General features: G+C 38.9%; 1 long non-coding RNA gene across 1 annotated transcript; it reads right to left on the reverse strand.

The window, feature by feature from the left end:
- Positions 1-17,115: 17,115 nt before the first annotated feature.
- On the reverse strand, positions 17,116-18,710 carry LOC144352410 (uncharacterized). Its single transcript, XR_013420612.1, has 2 exons — positions 18,628-18,710; positions 17,116-17,582 (listed from the first exon to the last, which is right to left on the reverse strand). It is a non-coding gene; the product is annotated as an uncharacterized LOC144352410 (long non-coding RNA).
- Between the last annotated feature and the right edge of the window lie 406 nt (positions 18,711-19,116).

The raw sequence follows: 19,116 nt of genomic DNA on the forward strand, positions 1-19,116 counted from the left end.
TCAATCTCTCAGCCTCACGTTCATTTTTCAACCTTTCAGCCTCACATTCATTTTCAACCTTTAAGCCTCACGTTCTTTTTTCAACCTTTCAGCCTCACGTTTATTTTTCAACCTTTCAGCCTCACATTCATTTTTCAACCTTTCAGCCTCATGTTCATTTTTCAACCGTTCAGCCTCACGTTCAATTTTCAACCTTTCAGCCTCATGTTCAATTCTCAACCTTTCAGCCTCACGTTCATTTTTCAACCTTTAAGCCTTACGTTCAATTCTCTACATTTCAGTCTCACGTTCAATTCTCAACATTTCAGTCTCACGTTCAATTCTCAACCTTTCAGCCTCACGTTCATTTTTCAACCTTTCAGCCCCACGGTCATTTTTCAACATTTCAGCCTCACGTTCAATTCTCAAACTTTCAGCCTCATGTTCAATTCGCAACCTTTCAGCCTCACATTCATTTTTCAACCTTTCAGCCTCACGTTCAATTCTCAACCTTTCAGCCTCACGTTCATTTTTCAACCTTTCAGCCTCACATTCATTTTTCAACCTTTTAGCCTCTTGTTAATTTTTCAATCTTTCAGCCTCACATTCAATTCTCGACCTTCCAGCCTCATGTTCAATTTTCAACCTTTAAGCCTCACGTTCATTTTTCAACCTTTCAGCCACACGGTCATTTTTCAACCTTTCAGCCTCACGTTAATTTTTTCAACCTTTCAGGCTAACGTTCATTTTTCAACCTTTCAGCCTCACGTTCAATTCTCAACCTTTCAGCCTCACGTTCAATTCTCAACCTTTCAGCCTCATGTTCAATTCTCAACCTTTCAGCCTCACATTCATTTTTCAACCTTTCAGCCTCACGTTCAATTCCCAACCTTCCAGCCTCGAGTTCAATTCTCAACCTTTCAGCCTCATGTTCAATTCTCAACATTTCAGCCTCATGTTCAATTCTCAAGCTTTCAGCCTCACGTTCATTTTTCAACCTTCAAGACTCACGTTCATTTTTCAACCTTTCAGCCTCACGGTCATTTTTCAACATTTCAGCCTCACGTTCAATTCTCAAACTTTCAGCCTCATGTTCAATTCGCAACCTTTCAGCCTCACATTCATTTTTCAACCTTTCAGCCTCACGTTCAATTCTCAACCTTTCAGCCTCACGTTCATTTTTCAACCTTTCAGCCTCACATTCATTTTTCAACCTTTCAGTCTCACGTTCAATTCTCAACCTTTCAGCCTCATGTTCAATTCTCAACCTTTCAGCCTCACATTCATTTTTCAACCTTTCTGCCTCACGTTCATTTTTCAACCTTTCAGCCTCACGTTCAATTCCCAACCTTCCAGCCTCGAGTTCAATTCTCAACCTTTCAGCCTCATGTTCAATTCTCAACATTTCAGCCTCATGTTCAATTCTCAAGCTTTCAGCCTCACGTTCATTTGTCAACCTTCAAGACTCACGTTCATTTTTCAACCTTTCAGCCTCACGGTCATTTTTCAACATTTCAGCCTCACGTTCAATTCTCAAACTTTCAGCCTCATGTTCAATTCGCAACCTTTCAGCCTCACATTCATTTTTCAACCTTTCAGCCTCACGTTCGATTCTCAACCTTTCAGCCTCACGTTCATTTTTCAACCTTTCAGCCTCACATTCATTTTTCAACATTTCAGCCTCACGTTCAATTCTCAACCTTTCAGCCTCATGTTCAATTCTCAACCTTTCAGCCTCACATTCATTTTTCAACCTTTCTGCCTCACGTTCATTTTTCAACCTTTCAGCCTCACGTTCAATTCCCAACCTTCCAGCCTCGAGTTCAATTCTCAACCTTTCAGCCTCACGTTCAATTCTCAACCTTTTAGCCTCACGTTCATTTTTCAAACTTTCAGCCTCATGTTCAATTCTCAACCTTTCAGCCTCACATTCATTTTTCAACCTTTCAGCCTCACGTTCATTTTTCAACCTTTCAGCCCCATGTTCATTTTTCAACCTTTCATCCTTATGTTCAATTCTCAACCTTTCAGCCTCATGTACAATTCTCAACCTTTCAGCCTCATGTTCAATTCTCAACCTTTCAGCCTCACATTCATTTTTCAACCTTTCAGCCTCACGTTCATTTTTCAACCTTTTAGCCTTATGTTCATTTTTCAAACTTTCAGCCTCACGTTCAATTCTCAACCTTCCAGCCTCATGTTAAATTTTCAACCTTTAAGCATCATGTTCATTTTTCAACCTTTCAGCCTCACGGTCATTTTTCAACATTTCAGCCTCACGTTCATTTTTCATCCTTTCAGCCTCACGTTCATTTTTCAACCTTTCAGCCTCACGTTCAATTCTCAAACTTTCAGCCTCATGTTCAATTCGCAACCTTTCAGCCTCACATTCATTTTTCAACCTTTCAGCCTCACGTTCATTTTTCAACCTTTCAGCCTCACGTTCAATTCCCAACCTTCCTGCATCGAGTTCAATTCTCAACCTTTCAGCCTCATGTTCAATTCTCAACCTTTCAGCCTCATGTTCAATTCTCAACCTTTCAGCCTCATGTTCAATTCTTAACCTTTCAGCCTCATGTTCAATTCTCAACCTTTCAGCCTCACATTCATTTTTCAACCTTTCAGCCTCACGTTCATTTTTCAACCTTTCAGCCCCATGTTCATTTTTCAACCTTTCATCCTTATGTTCAATTCTCAACCTTTCAGCCTCATGTACAATTCTCAACCTTTCAGCCTCATGTTCAATTCTCAACCTTTCAGCCTCACATTCATTTTTCAACCTTTCAGCCTCACGTTCATTTTTCAACCTTTTAGCCTTATGTTCATTTTTCAACCTTTCAGCCTCACGTTCAATTCTCAACCTTCCAGCCTCATGTTAAATTTTCAACCTTTAAGCATCATGTTCATTTTTCAACCTTTCAGCCTCACGGTCATTTTTCAACATTTCAGCCTCACGTTCATTTTTCATCCTTTCAGCCTCACGTTCATTTTTCAACCTTTCAGCCTCACGTTCAATTCTCAAACTTTCAGCCTCATGTTCAATTCGCAACCTTTCAGCCTCACATTCATTTTTCAACCTTTCAGCCTCACGTTCATTTTTCAACCTTTCAGCCTCACGTTCAATTCCCAACCTTCCTGCCTCGAGTTCAATTCTCAACCTTTCAGCCTCATGTTCAATTCTCAACCTTTCAGCCTCATGTTCAATTCTCAACCTTTCAGCCTCATGTTCAATTCTTAACCTTTCAACCTCATGTTAAATTCTCAACCTTTCAGCCTCATGTTCATTTTTCAACCTTACAGCCTCACGTTCAATTCTCAACCTTTCAGCCTCACGTTCATTTTTCAACCTTTAAGCCTCACGTTCATTTTTCAACCTTTAAGCCTCACGTTCATTTTTCAACTTTTCAGCCTCACATTCATTTTTCAACCTTTCAACCTCATGTTCATTTTTCAACCTTTCAGCCTCACGGTCATTTTTCAACATTTCAGCCTCACGTTCAATTCTCAAACTTTCAGCCTCATGTTCAATTCGCAACCTTTCAGCCTCACATTCATTTTCAACCTTTCAGCCTCACGTTCAATTCTCAACCTTTCAGCCTCACGTTCATTTTTCAACCTTTCAGCCTCACATTCATTTTTCAACCTTTCAACCTCATGTTCATTTTTCAACCTTTCAGCCTCACGTTCAATTCTCAACCTTTTAGCCTCACGTTCATTTTTCAACCTTTCAGCCTCATGTTCAATTCTCAACCTTTCAGCCTCACATTCATTTTTCAACCTTTCAGCCTCACGTTCATTTTTCAACCTTTTAGCCTCATGTTAATTTTTCAACCTTTCAGCCTCACGTTCAATTCTCAACCTTCCAGCCTCATGTTAAATTTTCAACCTTTAAGCCTCACGTTCATTTTTCAACCTTTCAGCCTCACGGTCATTTTTCAACATTTCAGCCTCACGTTCAATTCTCAAACTTTCAGCCTCATGTTCAATTCGCAACCTTTCAGCCTCACATTCATTTTTCAACCTTTCAGCCTCACGTTCAATTCTCAACCTTTCTGCCTCACGTTCATTTTTCAACCTTTCAGCCTCACATTCATTTTTCAACCTTTCAGCCTCACGTTCATTTTTCAACCTTTCAGCCCCATGTTCATTTTTCAACCTTTCATCCTTATGTTCAATTCTCAACCTTTCAGCCTCATGTACAATTCTCAACCTTTCAGCCTCATGTTCAATTCTCAACCTTTCAGCCGCACATTCATTTTTCAACCTTTCAGCCTCACGTTCATTTTTCAACCTTTTAGCCTTATGTTCATTTTTCAACCTTTCAGCCTCACGTTCAATTCTCAACCTTCCAGCCTCATTTTAAATTTTCAACCTTTAAGCATCACGTTCATTTTTCAACCTTTCAGCCTCACGGTCATTTTTCAACATTTCAGCCTCACGTTCATTTTTCATCCTTTCAGCCTCACGTTCATTTTTCAACCTTTCAGCCTCACGTTCAATTCTCAAACTTTCAGCCTCATGTTCAATTCGCAACCTTTCAGCCTCACATTCATTTTTCAACCTTTCAGCCTCACGTTCATTTTTCAACCTTTCAGCCTCACGTTCAATTCCCAACCTTCCTGCCTCGAGTTCAATTCTCAACCTTTCAGCCTCATGTTCAATTCTCAACCTTTCAGCCTCATGTTCAATTCTCAACCTTTCAGCCTCATGTTCAATTCTTAACCTTTCAACCTCATGTTCAATTCTCAACCTTTCAGCCTCATGTTCATTTTTCAACCTTACAGCCTCACGTTCATTTTTCAACCTTTAAGCCTCACGTTCATTTTTCAACCTTTCAGCCTCACATTCATTTTTCAACCTTTCAACCTCATGTTCATTTTTCAACCTTTCAGCCTCACGGTCATTTTTCAACATTTCAGCCTCATGTTCAATTCGCAACCTTTCAGCCTCACATTCATTTTTCAACCTTTCAGCCTCACGTTCAATTCTCAACCTTTCAGCCTCACGTTCATTTTTCAACCTTTCAGCCTCACATTCATTTTTCAACCTTTCAACCTCATGTTCATTTTTCAACCTTTCAGCCTCACGTTCAATTCTCAACCTTTTAGCCTCACGTTCATTTTTCAACCTTTCAGCCTCATGTTCAATTCTCAACCTTTCAGCCTCACGTTCATTTTTCAACCTTTAAGCCTCACGTTCATTTTTCAACCTTTAAGCCTCACGTTCATTTTTCAACCTTTCAGCCTCACATTCATTTTTCAACCTTTCAACCTCATGTTCATTTTTCAACCTTTCAGCCTCACGGTCATTTTTCAACATTTCAGCCTCACGTTCAATTCTCAAACTTTCAGCCTCATGTTCAATTCGCAACCTTTCAGCCTCACATTCATTTTTCAACCTTTCAGCCTCACGTTCAATTCTCAACCTTTCAGCCTCACGTTCATTTTTCAACCTTTCAGCCTCACATTCATTTTTCAACCTTTCAACCTCATGTTCATTTTTCAACCTTTCAGCCTCACGTTCAATTCTCAACCTTTTAGCCTCACGTTCATTTTTCAACCTTTCAGCCTCATGTTCAATTCTCAACCTTTCAGCCTCACATTCATTTTTCAACCTTTCAGCCTCACGTTCATTTTTCAACCTTTTAGCCTCATGTTAATTTTTCAACCTTTCAGCCTCACGTTCAATTCTCAACCTTCCAGCCTCATGTTAAATTTTCAACCTTTAAGCCTCACGTTCATTTTTCAACCTTTCAGCCTCACGGTCATTTTTCAACATTTCAGCCTCACGTTCAATTCTTAAACTTTCAGCCTCATGTTCAATTCGCAACCTTTAAGCCTCACGTTCATTTTTCAACCTTTAAGCCTCACGTTCATTTTTCAACCTTTCAGCCTCACATTCATTTTTCAACCTTTCAACCTCATGTTCATTTTTCAACCTTTCAGCCTCACGGTCATTTTTCAACATTTCAGCCTCACGTTCAATTCTCAAACTTTCAGCCTCATGTTCAATTCGCAACCTTTCAGCCTCACATTCATTTTTCAACCTTTCAGCCTCACGTTCAATTCTCAACCTTTCAGCCTCACGTTCATTTTTCAACCTTTCAGCCTCACATTCATTTTTCAACCTTTCAACCTCATGTTCATTTTTCAACCTTTCAGCCTCACGTTCAATTCTCAACCTTTTAGCCTCACGTTCATTTTTCAACCTTTCAGCCTCATGTTCAATTCTCAACCTTTCAGCCTCACATTCATTTTTCAACCTTTCAGCCTCACGTTCATTTTTCAACCTTTTAGCCTCATGTTAATTTTTCAACCTTTCAGCCTCACGTTCAATTCTCAACCTTCCAGCCTCATGTTAAATTTTCAACCTTTAAGCCTCACGTTCATTTTTCAACCTTTCAGCCTCACGGTCATTTTTCAACATTTCAGCCTCACGTTCAATTATCAAACTTTCAGCCTTATGTTCAATTCGCAACCTTTCAGCCTCACATTCATTTTTCAACCTTTCAGCCTCACGTTCAATTCTCAACCTTTCTGCCTCACGTTCATTTTTCAACCTTTCAGCCTCACATTCATTTTTCAACCTTTCAACCTCATGTTCATTTTTCAACCTTTCAGCCTCACGTTCAATTCTCAACCTTTTAGCCTCACGTTCATTTTTCAACCTTTCAGCCTCATGTTCAATTCTCAACCTTTCAGCCTCACATTCATTTTTCAACCTTTCAGCCTCACGTTCATTTTTCAACCTTTTAGCCTCATGTTAATTTTTCAACCTTTCAGCCTCACGTTCAATTCTCAACCTTCCAGCCTCATGTTCAATTTTCAACCTTTAAGCCTCACGTTCATTTTTCAACCTTTCAGCCACACGGTCATTTTTCAACCTTTCAGCCTCACGTTAATTTTTCAACCTTTCAGGCTAACGTTCATTTTTCAACCTTTCAGCCTCACGTTCAATTCTCAACCTTTCAGCCTCACGTTCAATTCTCAACCTTTCAGCCTCATGTTCAATTCTCAACCTTTCAGCCTCACATTCATTTTTCAACCTTTCAGCCTCACGTTCATTTTTCAACCTTTCAGCCTCACGTTCAATTCCCAACCTTCCAGCCTCATGTTCAATTCTCAAGCTTTCAGCCTCACGTTCATTTTTCAACCTTTCAGCCTCACGGTCATTTTTCAACATTTCAGCCTCACGTTCAATTCTCAAACTTTCAGCCTCATGTTCAATTCGCAACCTTTCAGCCTCACATTCATTTTTCAACCTTTCAGCCTCACGTTCAATTCTCAACCTTTCAGCCTCACGTTCATTTTTCAACCTTTCAGCCTCACATTCATTTTTCAACCTTTCAGCCTCATGTTCAATTCTCAACCTTTCAGCCTCATGTTCAATTCTCAACCTTTCAGCCTCACATTCATTTTTCAACCTTTCAGCCTCACGTTCAATTCTCAACCTTTCAATCTCACGTTCATTTTTCAACCTTTCAGCCTCACGTTCAATTCTCAACCTTTCAGCCTCATGTTCAATTCTCAACATTTCAGCCTCATGTTCAATTCTCAAGCTTTCAGCCTCACGTTCATTTTTCAACCTTCAAGACTCACGTTCATTTTTCAACCTTTCAGCCTCATGTTCAATTCGCAACCTTTCAGCCTCACATTCATTTTTCAACCTTTCAGCCTCACGTTCAATTCTCAACCTTCCAGCCTCACGTTCATTTTTCAACCTTTCAGCCTCACATTCATTTTTCAACATTTCAGCCTCATGTTCATTTTTCAACCTTTCAGCCTCACGTTCAATTCTCAACCTTTTAGCCTCACGTTCATTTTTCAAACTTTCAGCCTCATGTTCAATTCTCAACCTTTCAGCCTCACATTCATTTTTCAACCTTTCAGCCTCACGTTCATTTTTCAACCTTTCAGCCCCATGTTCATTTTTCAACCTTTCATCCTTATGTTCAATTCTCAACCTTTCAGCCTCATGTACAATTCTCAACCTTTCAGCCTCATGTTCATTTTTCAACCTTTCAGCCTCACGTTCAATTCTCAACCTTTCAGCCTCACGTTCATTTTTCAACCTTTAAGCCTCACGTTCATTTTTCAACCTTTAAGCCTCACGTTCATTTTTCAACCTTTCAGTCTCACATTCATTTTTCAACCTTTCAACCTCATGTTCATTTTTCAACCTTTCAGCCTCACGTTCAATTCTCAACCTTTTAGCCTCACATTCATTTTTCAACCTTTCAGCCTCATGTTCAATTCTCAACCTTTCAGCCTCACATTCATTTTTCAACCTTTCAGCCTCACGTTCATTTTTCAACCTTTTAGCCTCATGTTAATTTTTCAACCTTTCAGCCTCATGTTCAATTCTCAACCTTTCAGCCTCACGTTCATTTCTCAACCTTTCAGCCTCACGGTCATTTTTCAACATTTCAGCCTCACGTTCATTTTTCAACCTTTCAGCCTCACGTTCATTTTTCAACCTTTCAGCCTCACGTTCAATTCTCAAACTTTCAGCCTCATGTTCAATTCGCAACCTTTCAGCCTCACATTCATTTTTCAACCTTTCAGCCTAACGTTCATTTTTCAACCTTTCAGCCTCATGTTCAATTCTCAACCTTTCAGCCTCACATTCATTTTTCAACCTTTCAGCCTCACGTTCATTTTTCAACCTTTCAGCCCCATGTTCATTTTTCAACCTTTCATCCTTATGTTCAATTCTCAACCTTTCAGCCTCATGTACAATTCTCAACCTTTCAGCCTCATGTTCAATTCTCAACCTTTCAGCCCCACATTCATTTTTCAACCTTTCAGCTTCACGTTCATTTTTCAACCTTTTAGCCTCATGTTAATTTTCAACCTTTCAGCCTCACGTTCAATTCTCAACCTTCCAGCCTCATGTTAAATTTTCAACCTTTAAGCATCACGTTCATTTTTCAACCTTTCAGCCTCACGGTCATTTTTTCAACATTTCAGCCTCACGTTCAATTCTCAACCTTTTAGCCTCACGTTCATTTTTCAACCTTTCAGCCTCATGTTCAATTCTCAACCTTTCAGCCTCACATTCATTTTTCAAGCTTTCAGCCTCACGTTCATTTTTCAACCTTTCAGCCTCACGTTCATTTTTCAACCTTCCAGCCTCATGTTCAATTTTCAACCTTTAAGCCTCACGTTCATTTTTCAACCTTTCAGCCTCACGGTCATTTTTCAACCTTTCAGCCTCATGTTCAATTCTCAACATTTCAGCCTCATGTTCATTTTTCAACCTATCAGCTTCACGTTCAATTCTCAACCTTTTAGCCTCACGTTCATTTTTCAAACTTTCAGCCTCATGTTCAATTCTCAACCTTTCAGCGTCACATTCATTTTTCAACCTTTCAGCCTCACGTTCATTTTTCAACCTTTCAGCCTCACGTTCATTTTTCAACCTTTCAGCCTCACGTTCAATTCTCAACCTTCCAGCGTCATGTTCAATTTTCAGCTTTTAAGCCTCACGTTCATTTTTCAACATTTCAGCCTCACGGTCATTTTTCTACCTTTCAGCCTCACGTTCATTTTTCAACCTTTCAGCCTCACGTTCATTTTTCAACCTTTCAGCCTCACGTTCAATTCTCAACCTTTCAGCCTCATGTTCAATTCTCAACCTTTCAGCCTCATGTTCAATTTTCAACCTTTCAGCCTCACATTCATTTTTCAACCTTTCAATCTCACATTCAATTTTCAACCTTTCAGCCTCGCGTTCATTTTTCAACCTTTCAGCCTCACGTTCAATTTTCAACCTTTAAGCCTCACGTTCATTTTTCAACTTTTCAGCCTCACGTTCAATTCTCAACCTTTCAGCCTCACGTTCAATTCTCAACCTTTCAGCCTCACGTTCAATTCTCAACCTTTCAGCCTCACGTTCAATTCTCAACCTTTCAGCCTCATGTTCAATTCTCAACCTTTCAGCCTCATGTTCAATTCTCAACCTTTCAGCCTCATGTTCAATTTTCAACCTTTCAGCCTCACATTCATTTTTCAACCTTTCAATCTCACATTCATTTTTCAACCTTTCAGCCTCGCGTTCATTTTTCAACCTTTCAGCCTCACGTTCAATTTTCAACCTTTAAGCCTCACGTTCATTTTTCAACTTTTCAGCCTCACGTTCATTTTTCAACCTTTCAGCCTCACGTTCAATTCTCAACATTTCAGTCGCACATTCATTTTTCAACCTTTCAGCCTCACGTTCAATTCTCAACCTTTCAGCCTCATGTTCATTTTTCAACCTTTCAGCCTCACGTTCAATTCTCAACCTTTCAGCCTCACGTTCATTTTTCAACCTTTAAGCCTCACGTTCATTTTTCAACCTTTAAGCCTCACGTTCATTTTTCAACCTTTCAGCCTCACATTCATTTTTCAACCTTTCAACCTCATGTTCATTTTTCAACCTTTCAGCCTCACGTTCAATTCTCAACCTTTTAGCCTCACGTTCATTTTTCAACCTTTCAGCCTCATGTTCAATTCTCAACCTTTCAGCCTCACATTCATTTTACAACCTTTCAGCCTCACGTTCATTTTTCAACTTTTTAGCCTCATGTTAATTTTTCAACCTTTCAGCCTCACGTTCAATTCTCAACCTTCCAGCCTCATGTTAAATTTTCAACCTTTAAGCCTCACGTTCATTTTTCAACCTTTCAGCCTCACGGTCATTTTTCAAAATTTCAGCCTCACGTTCATTTTTCAACCTTTCAGCCTCACGTTCATTTTTCAACCTTTCAGCCTCACGTTCAATTTTCAAACTTTCAGCCTCACGTTCAATTCCCAACCTTCCAGCCTAGAGTTCAATTCTCAACCTTTCAGCCTCATGTTCAATTCTCAACCTTTTAGCCTCACGTTCATTTTTCAACCTTTCAGCCTCATGTTCAATTCTCAACCTTTCAGCCTCACATTCATTTTTCAACCTTTCAGCCTCACGTTCATTTTTCAACCTTTTAGCCTCATGTTAATTTTTCAACCTTTCAGCCTCACGTTCAATTCTCAACCTTCCAGCCTCATGTTCAATTTTCAACCTTTAAGCCTCACGTTCATTTTTCAACCTTTCAGCCTCACGTTCATTTTTCAACCTTTCAGCCTCACGTTAATTTTTCAACCTTTCAGGCTCACGTTCATTTTTCAACCTTTCAGCCTCACGTTCAATTCTCAACCTTTCAGCCTCATGTTCATTTTTCAACCTTTCAGCCTCACGTTCAATTCTCAACCTTTCAGCCTCACGTTCATTTTTCAACCTTTAAGCCTCACGTTCATTTTTCAACCTTTAAGCCTCACGTTCATTTTTCAACCTTTCAGCCTCACATTCATTTTTCAACCTTTCAACCTCATGTTCATTTTTCAACCTTTCAGCCTCACGTTCAATTCTCAACCTTTTAGCCTCACGTTCATTTTTCAACCTTTCAGCCTCATGTTCAATTCTCAACCTTTCAGCCTCACATTCATTTTACAACCTTTCAGCCTCACGTTCATTTTTCAACTTTTTAGCCTCATGTTAATTTTTCAACCTTTCAGCCTCACGTTCAATTCTCAACCTTCCAGCCTCATGTTAAATTTTCAACCTTTAAGCCTCACGTTCATTTTTCAACCTTTCAGCCTCACGGTCATTTTTCAAAATTTCAGCCTCACGTTCATTTTTCAACCTTTCAGCCTCACGTTCATTTTTCAACCTTTCAGCCTCACGTTCAATTTTCAAACTTTCAGCCTCATGTTCAATTCGCAACCTTTCAGCCTCACATTCATTTTTCAACCTTTCAGCCTAACGTTCATTTTTCAACCTTTCAGCCTCACGTTCAATTCCCAACCTTCCAGCCTAGAGTTCAATTCTCAACCTTTCAGCCTCATGTTCAATTCTCAACCTTTCAGCCTCACATTCATTTTTCAACCTTTCAGCCTCACGTTCATTTTTCAACCTTTTAGCGTCATGTTAATTTTTCAACCTTTCAGCCTCACGTTCAATTCTCAACCTTCCAGCCTCATGTTCAATTTTCAACCTTTAAGCCTCACGTTCATTTTTCAACCTTTCAGCCTCACGTTCATTTTTCAACCTTTCAGCCTCACGTTAATTTTTCAACCTTTCAGGCTCACGTTCATTTTTCAACCTTTCAGCCTCACGTTCAATTCTCAACCTTTCAGCCTCACGTTCATTTTTCAACCTTTTAGCCTCATGTTAATTTTTCAACCTTTCAGCCTCACGTTCAATTCTCAACCTTCCAGCCTCATGTTCAATTTTCAACCTTTAAGCCTCACGTTCATTTTTCAACCTTTCAGCCTCACGTTCATTTTTCAACCTTTCAGCCTCACGTTAATTTTTCAACCTTTCAGGCTCACGTTCATTTTTCAACCTTTCAGCCTCACGTTCAATTCTCAACCTTTCAGCCTCATGTTCATTTTTCAACCTTTCAGCCTCACGTTCAATTCTCAACCTTTCAGCCTCACGTTCATTTTTCAACCTTTAAGCCTCACGTTCATTTTTCAACCTTTAAGCCTCACGTTCATTTTTCAACCTTTCAGCCTCACATTCATTTTTCAACCTTTCAACCTCATGTTCATTTTTCAACCTTTCAGCCTCACGTTCAATTCTCAACCTTTTAGCCTCACGTTCATTTTTCAACCTTTCAGCCTCATGTTCAATTCTCAACCTTTCAGCCTCACATTCATTTTTCAACCTTTCAGCCTCACGTTCAATTCTCAACCTTTTAGCCTCACGTTCATTTTTCAACCTTTCAGCCTCATGTTCAATTCTCAACCTTTCAGCCTCACATTCATTTTACAACCTTTCAGCCTCACGTTCATTTTTCAACTTTTTAGCCTCATGTTAATTTTTCAACCTTTCAGCCTCACGTTCAATTCTCAACCTTCCAGCCTCATGTTAAATTTTCAACCTTTAAGCCTCACGTTCATTTTTCAACCTTTCAGCCTCACGGTCATTTTTCAAAATTTCAGCCTCACGTTCATTTTTCAACCTTTCAGCCTCACGTTCATTTTTCAACCTTTCAGCCTCACGTTCAATTTTCAAACTTTCAGCCTCATGTTCAATTCGCAACCTTTCAGCCTCACATTCATTTTTCAACCTTTCAGCCTAACGTTCATTTTTCAACCTTTCAGCCTCACGTTCAATTCCCAACCTTCCAGCCTAGAGTTCAATTCTCAACCTTTCAGCCTCATGTTCAATTCTCAACCTTTCAGCCTCTCATTCATTTTTCAACCTTTCAGCCTCACGTTCAATTCTCAACCTTTCAGCCTCACGTTCATTTTTCAACCTTTAAGCCTCACGTTCATTTTTCAACCTTTCAGCCTCACATTCATTTTTCAACCTTTCAACCTCATGTTCATTTTTCAACCTTTCAGCCTCACGTTCAATTCTCAACCTTTTAGCCTCACGTTCATTTTTCAACCTTTCAGCCTCATGTTCAATTCTCAACCTTTCAGCCTCACATTCATTTTTCAACCTTTCAGCCTCACGTTCATTTTTCAACCTTTTAGCCTCATGTTAATTTTTCAACCTTTCAGCCTCACGTTCAATTCTCAACCTTCCAGCCTCATGTTCAATTTTCAACCTTTAAGCCTCACGTTCGTTTTTCAACCTTTCAGCCTCACGTTCATTTTTCAACCTTTCAGCCTCACGTTAATTTTTCAACCTTTCAGGCTCACGTTCATTTTTCAACCTTTCAGCCTCACGTTCAATTCTCAACCTTTCAGCCTCACGTTCAATTCTCAACCTTTCAGCCTCATGTTCAATTCTCAACCTTTCAGCCTCACATTCATTTTTCAACCTTTCAGCCTCACGTTCATTTTTCAACCTTTCAGCCTCACGTTCAATTCCCAACCTTCCAGCCTCGAGTTCAATTCTCAACCTTTCAGCCTCATGTTCAATTCTCAACATTTCAGCCTCATGTTCAATTCTCAACCTTTCAGCCTCACGTTCATTTTTCAACCTTCAAGACTCGAGTTCATTTTTCAACCTTTCAGCCTCACATTCATTTTTCAACCTTTCAGCCTCATGTTCATTTTTCAACCTTTCAGCCTCACGTTCAATTCTCAACCTTTTAGCCTCACGTTCATTTTTCAAACTTTCAGCCTCATGTTCAATTCTCAACCTTTCAGCCTCACATTCATTTTTCAACCTTTCAGCCTCACGTTCATTTTTCAACCTTTCAGCCCATGTTCATTTTTCAACCTTTCAGCCTCACGTTCAATTCTCAACCTTCCAGCGTCATGTTCAATTTTCAGCTTTTAAGCCTCACGTTCATTTTTCAACCTTTCAGCCTCACGGTCATTTTTCTACCTTTCAGCCTCACGTTCATTTTTCAACCTTTCAGCCTCACGTTCATTTTTCAACCTTTCAGCCTCACGTTCAATTCTCAACCTTTCAGCCTCACGTTCAATTCTCAACCTTTCAGCCTCACGTTCAATTCTCAACCTTTCAGCCTCACGTTCAATTCTCAACCTTTCAGCCTCATGTTCAATTCTCAACCTTTCAGCCTCATGTTCAATTCTCAACCTTTCAGCCTCATGTTCAATTTTCAACCTTTCAGCCTCACATTCATTTTTCAACCTTTCAACCCCACATTCATTTTCAACCTTTCAGCCTCGCGTTCATTTTTCAACCTTTCAGCCTCACATTCAATTTTCAACCTTTAAGCCTCACGTTCATTTTTCAACTTTTCAGCCTCACGTTCATTTTTCAACCTTTCAGCCTCACGTTCAATTCTCAACATTTCAGTCGCACATTCATTTTTCAACCTTTCAGCCTCACGTTCAATTCTCAACCTTTCAGCCTCATGTTCAATTCTCAACCTTTCAGCCTCATGTTCAATTCTCAACCTTTCAGCCTCATGTTCAATTTTCAACCTTTCAGCCTCACATTCATTTTTCAACCTTTCAACCCCACATTCATTTTCAACCATTCAGCCTCGCGTTCATTTTTCAACCTTTCAGCCTCACGTTCAATTTTCAACCTTTAAGCCTCACGTTCATTTTTCAACTTTTCAGCCTCACGTTCATTTTTCAACCTTTCAGCCTCACGTTCAATTCTCAACATTTCAGTCGCACATTCATTTTTCAACCTTTCAGCCTCACGTTCATTTTTCAACCTTTCAGCCTCATGTTCAATTCTCAACCTTTCAGCCTCATGTTCAATTCTCAACCTTTAAGCCTCACATTCATTTTTTAACCTTTCAGCCTCACGTTCAATTCTCAACCTTTCAGCCTCACGTTCAATTCTCAACCTTTCAGCCTCACGTTCAATTCTCAACCTTTCAGCCTCACGTTCAATTCTCAACCTTTCAGCCTCACGTTTGACTGCTCTCTCATCTCTCTCCACACGTTCTTTCTCTTCACGCTCTGCCTTCATAAATTGAGTCAGCTCTTCCCCCTCATATCCAAATATACTACCGAACTCTTTAAGTTCATTAACAATATCCATGCTGAAAAGGTGAAATTCGAGTTCCAACAGTATTAAATAAAGCAATTTAATGTCTACCTAACATTACAAACTGGTATGACAACACTGTGTTCTAAGCAGTTACGAAACAGTAAATTTATTCAGCGAATTATTGACAATACAATCCAAATTTATATCAAATCAAAATCAGATTAAATACTGAATATGATTACTAATCCGAATCAGAATCACAATCCGAATCAGAATCATAATCTGATTCAGAATCTTAATAATCCCACTTCTGACACCAAAAAGGTCACAGTGTAAGGCCTGCACCATTGAAAGCAGGAGATTGCAGACCAGTTCATACAAGTCTCACAGTATGATGATTGAAGGCTGTATCACGTGTCTCACATTATCATAGCAGGAACACACAGGGTACTCAGTAGAAATGAAGGACCCAAACTGTCCTCAGTCTAGTCTATTTATAGGCATAAATGGCCCAGATTCAGGGACACCACCTGGGTTCCCACATGAGCCAATCAGAATGTGGTCTTTCTGGCACAGCTCTCATGTAGGCAATTCAGTAAATCACAAGCACATCTGCTAGATTCAAATTGTCCTTCCGGGGTGGTAAACAATTGTGACCTGTGAATCATGGCAATGCACACAGTTTCTTCCCATGATTCCATGAATACTTCTATTTGCAGGGTAAAGCAAAAACATAGAATAGAGAATGCTGACACTATTTTACTGCCGATATTGTAGGTTTATGTGTTTACAAATGTGGACAGTTTTTTCTACTTTTAAATATTCAGGTGGTTTCTCATTGCTCATTTCAGGGATAAAAAACATTCTGTTCTGAATATTCAGCCTTTCAGTTGGGAATGTTCAGGATGATAGAAGAAAATTAATAATATTATGAGTTAGTATTAGTGATATATTTAAAATTTGAATACAGTTTTTTGAAGACCAGACTTTTTTTATTCCTTGTTTCTCAAGTTTTTATAAGGTAAATTTTTTGAGGAGGGCGAAAAAAAAATTAATCCTTTTTTCCATTAGATTTGTGTGATTGTCAAAGGATTGTAAGTGAGATCATTGATCGGAGAGAAGAAATGAAATAAAATGTTATTCCATGTAACTATAACCTTGTTTCTCACATTAATCCACATAAATCTGCAAGAAAACTCTAAATTAGCAGTTCTTGTGAATTTTACACTGACAGATGTTGTCATTAAAATTACAACCACCCACTGAAATATCCAGTTTTACAAATAAATTGAGATTTCAACTGCCATTGTCTTGTGTACAAAGTGCACAGAAAAAACGGACAAAGTATTTTCTTTGTTCTCTATTTAAAACTGTTAACAAAAATACCATGGATACACCAAAGAGTGGCTACAGCAAGAAAGCAGCAGGAGTTGACACAACATGGCATAACATTAAACTTGCTCTGAAAAAAAACATAACTACAAGATACAGCAGGATTCTTCCATGAACAAGGCAATCAATGTTTATAAATGTTTATAAAGCTTATAATATAATTAGAGAATAAATGATGAGATTTTTTATTTTGCCCATCTTTTATCGTGTCATAATGGATGGGTAGTCAATATTTTGAGTGGTGGATGTCGGTGTGGCCGGTATCCACCACAATACAAATATTAGTTGCCCATCCATTATGACATGATAAAAGATAGGCAAAATAAAAAAATCCCATCTTTATTCTCATTCTTATTTAGGTTTTTAATGATTTTCACCAATTTAACGACTTATATTTTCCCAAAACGTAACATTACATCACCATTTTAATGCCACCACCCCTCTGAATAGTAATGATTCAGTCCACAGAGTCTGCCCATCTTTTGTTCTTTGATAAGACGGCGCTTGGAAGGTGGTCTTCTCGTTTTTTGGAGTAAAATCAAAGACGGATGGCACAGCATTTGGTACGAGTTTGCGGTTAATAGCAAACTGGTCAACAATGAAGTCATCCTCATGAAAATGCAAAGAATATACTTTGGTATGTTTAGATATAGTAAAATGTTTGCCTGGGTCGCGTTTTATAGCATGAATCCATTGTAAACGTATCTGTTTCTGTGATGGTATCTTGTGGAAGCTAACTTTTCGGCCATCCTGTATTCTGTAACCGGCCTTTGGACATTCTGGAATGCAGCAATTGTGCGCCATACTAGCTGTTCCTGAAAAATGAAAATACAAAACCAATATTAACACTGTTGTCAATTTAATCAAAGGCTAAAAATAAAATATACTACATGTATACATGTATGATGTACCTATAATGTACATGTACTACATACATGTACATACATGTACTAGTCCCAGTGACTTAAAGGGATATTCACAGATCCTGCAGAAAAGGTTGGGTGAACATAGTTTTACATTTTTGTCTTTTGGGTCTAAATTGGTAGTGAAAACCCACAATAAACAATTTACAATTATTTCACAGAAAACAACAACTACCAAAGCAGTTGCCCAGATAATTCTGTAGGGACAAGAAGTGGTCAACATCTATGAATATCCCTTTATCACCAGGGGACCCTCATCATCTTTGACTTTGGTCTATAAAGCCTATTCCAAGTTTCCTGTTCACCACCCGCGTCTGAAATGCTGCCGCGTCAGTATATTTAATTATTAATTACATTTGTATTTTGCATTTTGGTTAAAAAAACACGTTTGAAATTCCCTTTGAAATTGATGCTTAATTCACCTCATTTCGTCATTTGTAAATCGCGATACACAATGTTGAATTTATCGTAAACAATAGTCTCTGAATCAAGCTTGAGCTGGATTGGTAGACAACATTCTAAGGTTATGTAACTTTAAAAAATCTAAATTTTGAAAATATTGGGCTCAATGAGTCTACACAGTCCTTAAGCTACATGAAATTCAACCACAACAGTACATTTGCTGTGAAAGAACACGAACCGCAAACAAATTCATGCAAGTTCTGCTATTTATTTCTTTTTTCCCATTTATTAAAATGCACAGTTGTGTGTCAATGGTTCAATAAATTGTCCGTATGGAATCAGATCCGCCACTGGTATCATGTGTATTGCAACTGCAGTGGCAGTGCATTGCAGTAAGCTTATCCAATTGGCAATGCAAAGTACATGACTTTTCTTCTGAAATTCACCATGAAAAAAACCTTCAATTAGCAAAGCATAGCTCTGCTTTTAACATTTTAAATATATATTATACTAATTGTAATTTAAAACAACATACCTGCTAGCAAGGGTGCAAATCTCCCTTAGTTTTTACCGACTCGGTGTTTCACCCTGTGATTAGGTGGCCGCCATCTTTGATTTCAGTACCCAACTTGAAGTGAGCCCTCTGTTGACGATGTGTAAAACAGTCATTCCTCAAAAAGGCTTATTGTGTGCTTCGGGAGTCAAAAAGTCTAACCCAAATATGCACATGCCACAACTTCGCGGCTTCAAGAGCGTGAATAATGAAAGTAGGTTGTTGCTTAGCGACACACCGCGGAGTTACAACTGCTATTTGAGGTCAATTTGCGTGAATATATTAATTAAAACTCACCTCTTCTGCGGCAAATGTGAGTAACTTCTCGCTGCTTTCATAATAACATCCATGGCGGTTGGCTCCTGTTCATCAGCGTTATGCACGTTGACAGAATACTTAGTCCCGTAAACAACTACGTAGACTGGCAAAGTCGGGACCTCTTATTTGGTTTACAAAAAAAATATAATTAAT

Source organism: Saccoglossus kowalevskii, chromosome 12 (assembly GCF_978046115.1).
Source record: "Saccoglossus kowalevskii chromosome 12, keSacKowa6.1, whole genome shotgun sequence".
NCBI lineage: Eukaryota > Metazoa > Hemichordata > Enteropneusta > Harrimaniidae > Saccoglossus > Saccoglossus kowalevskii.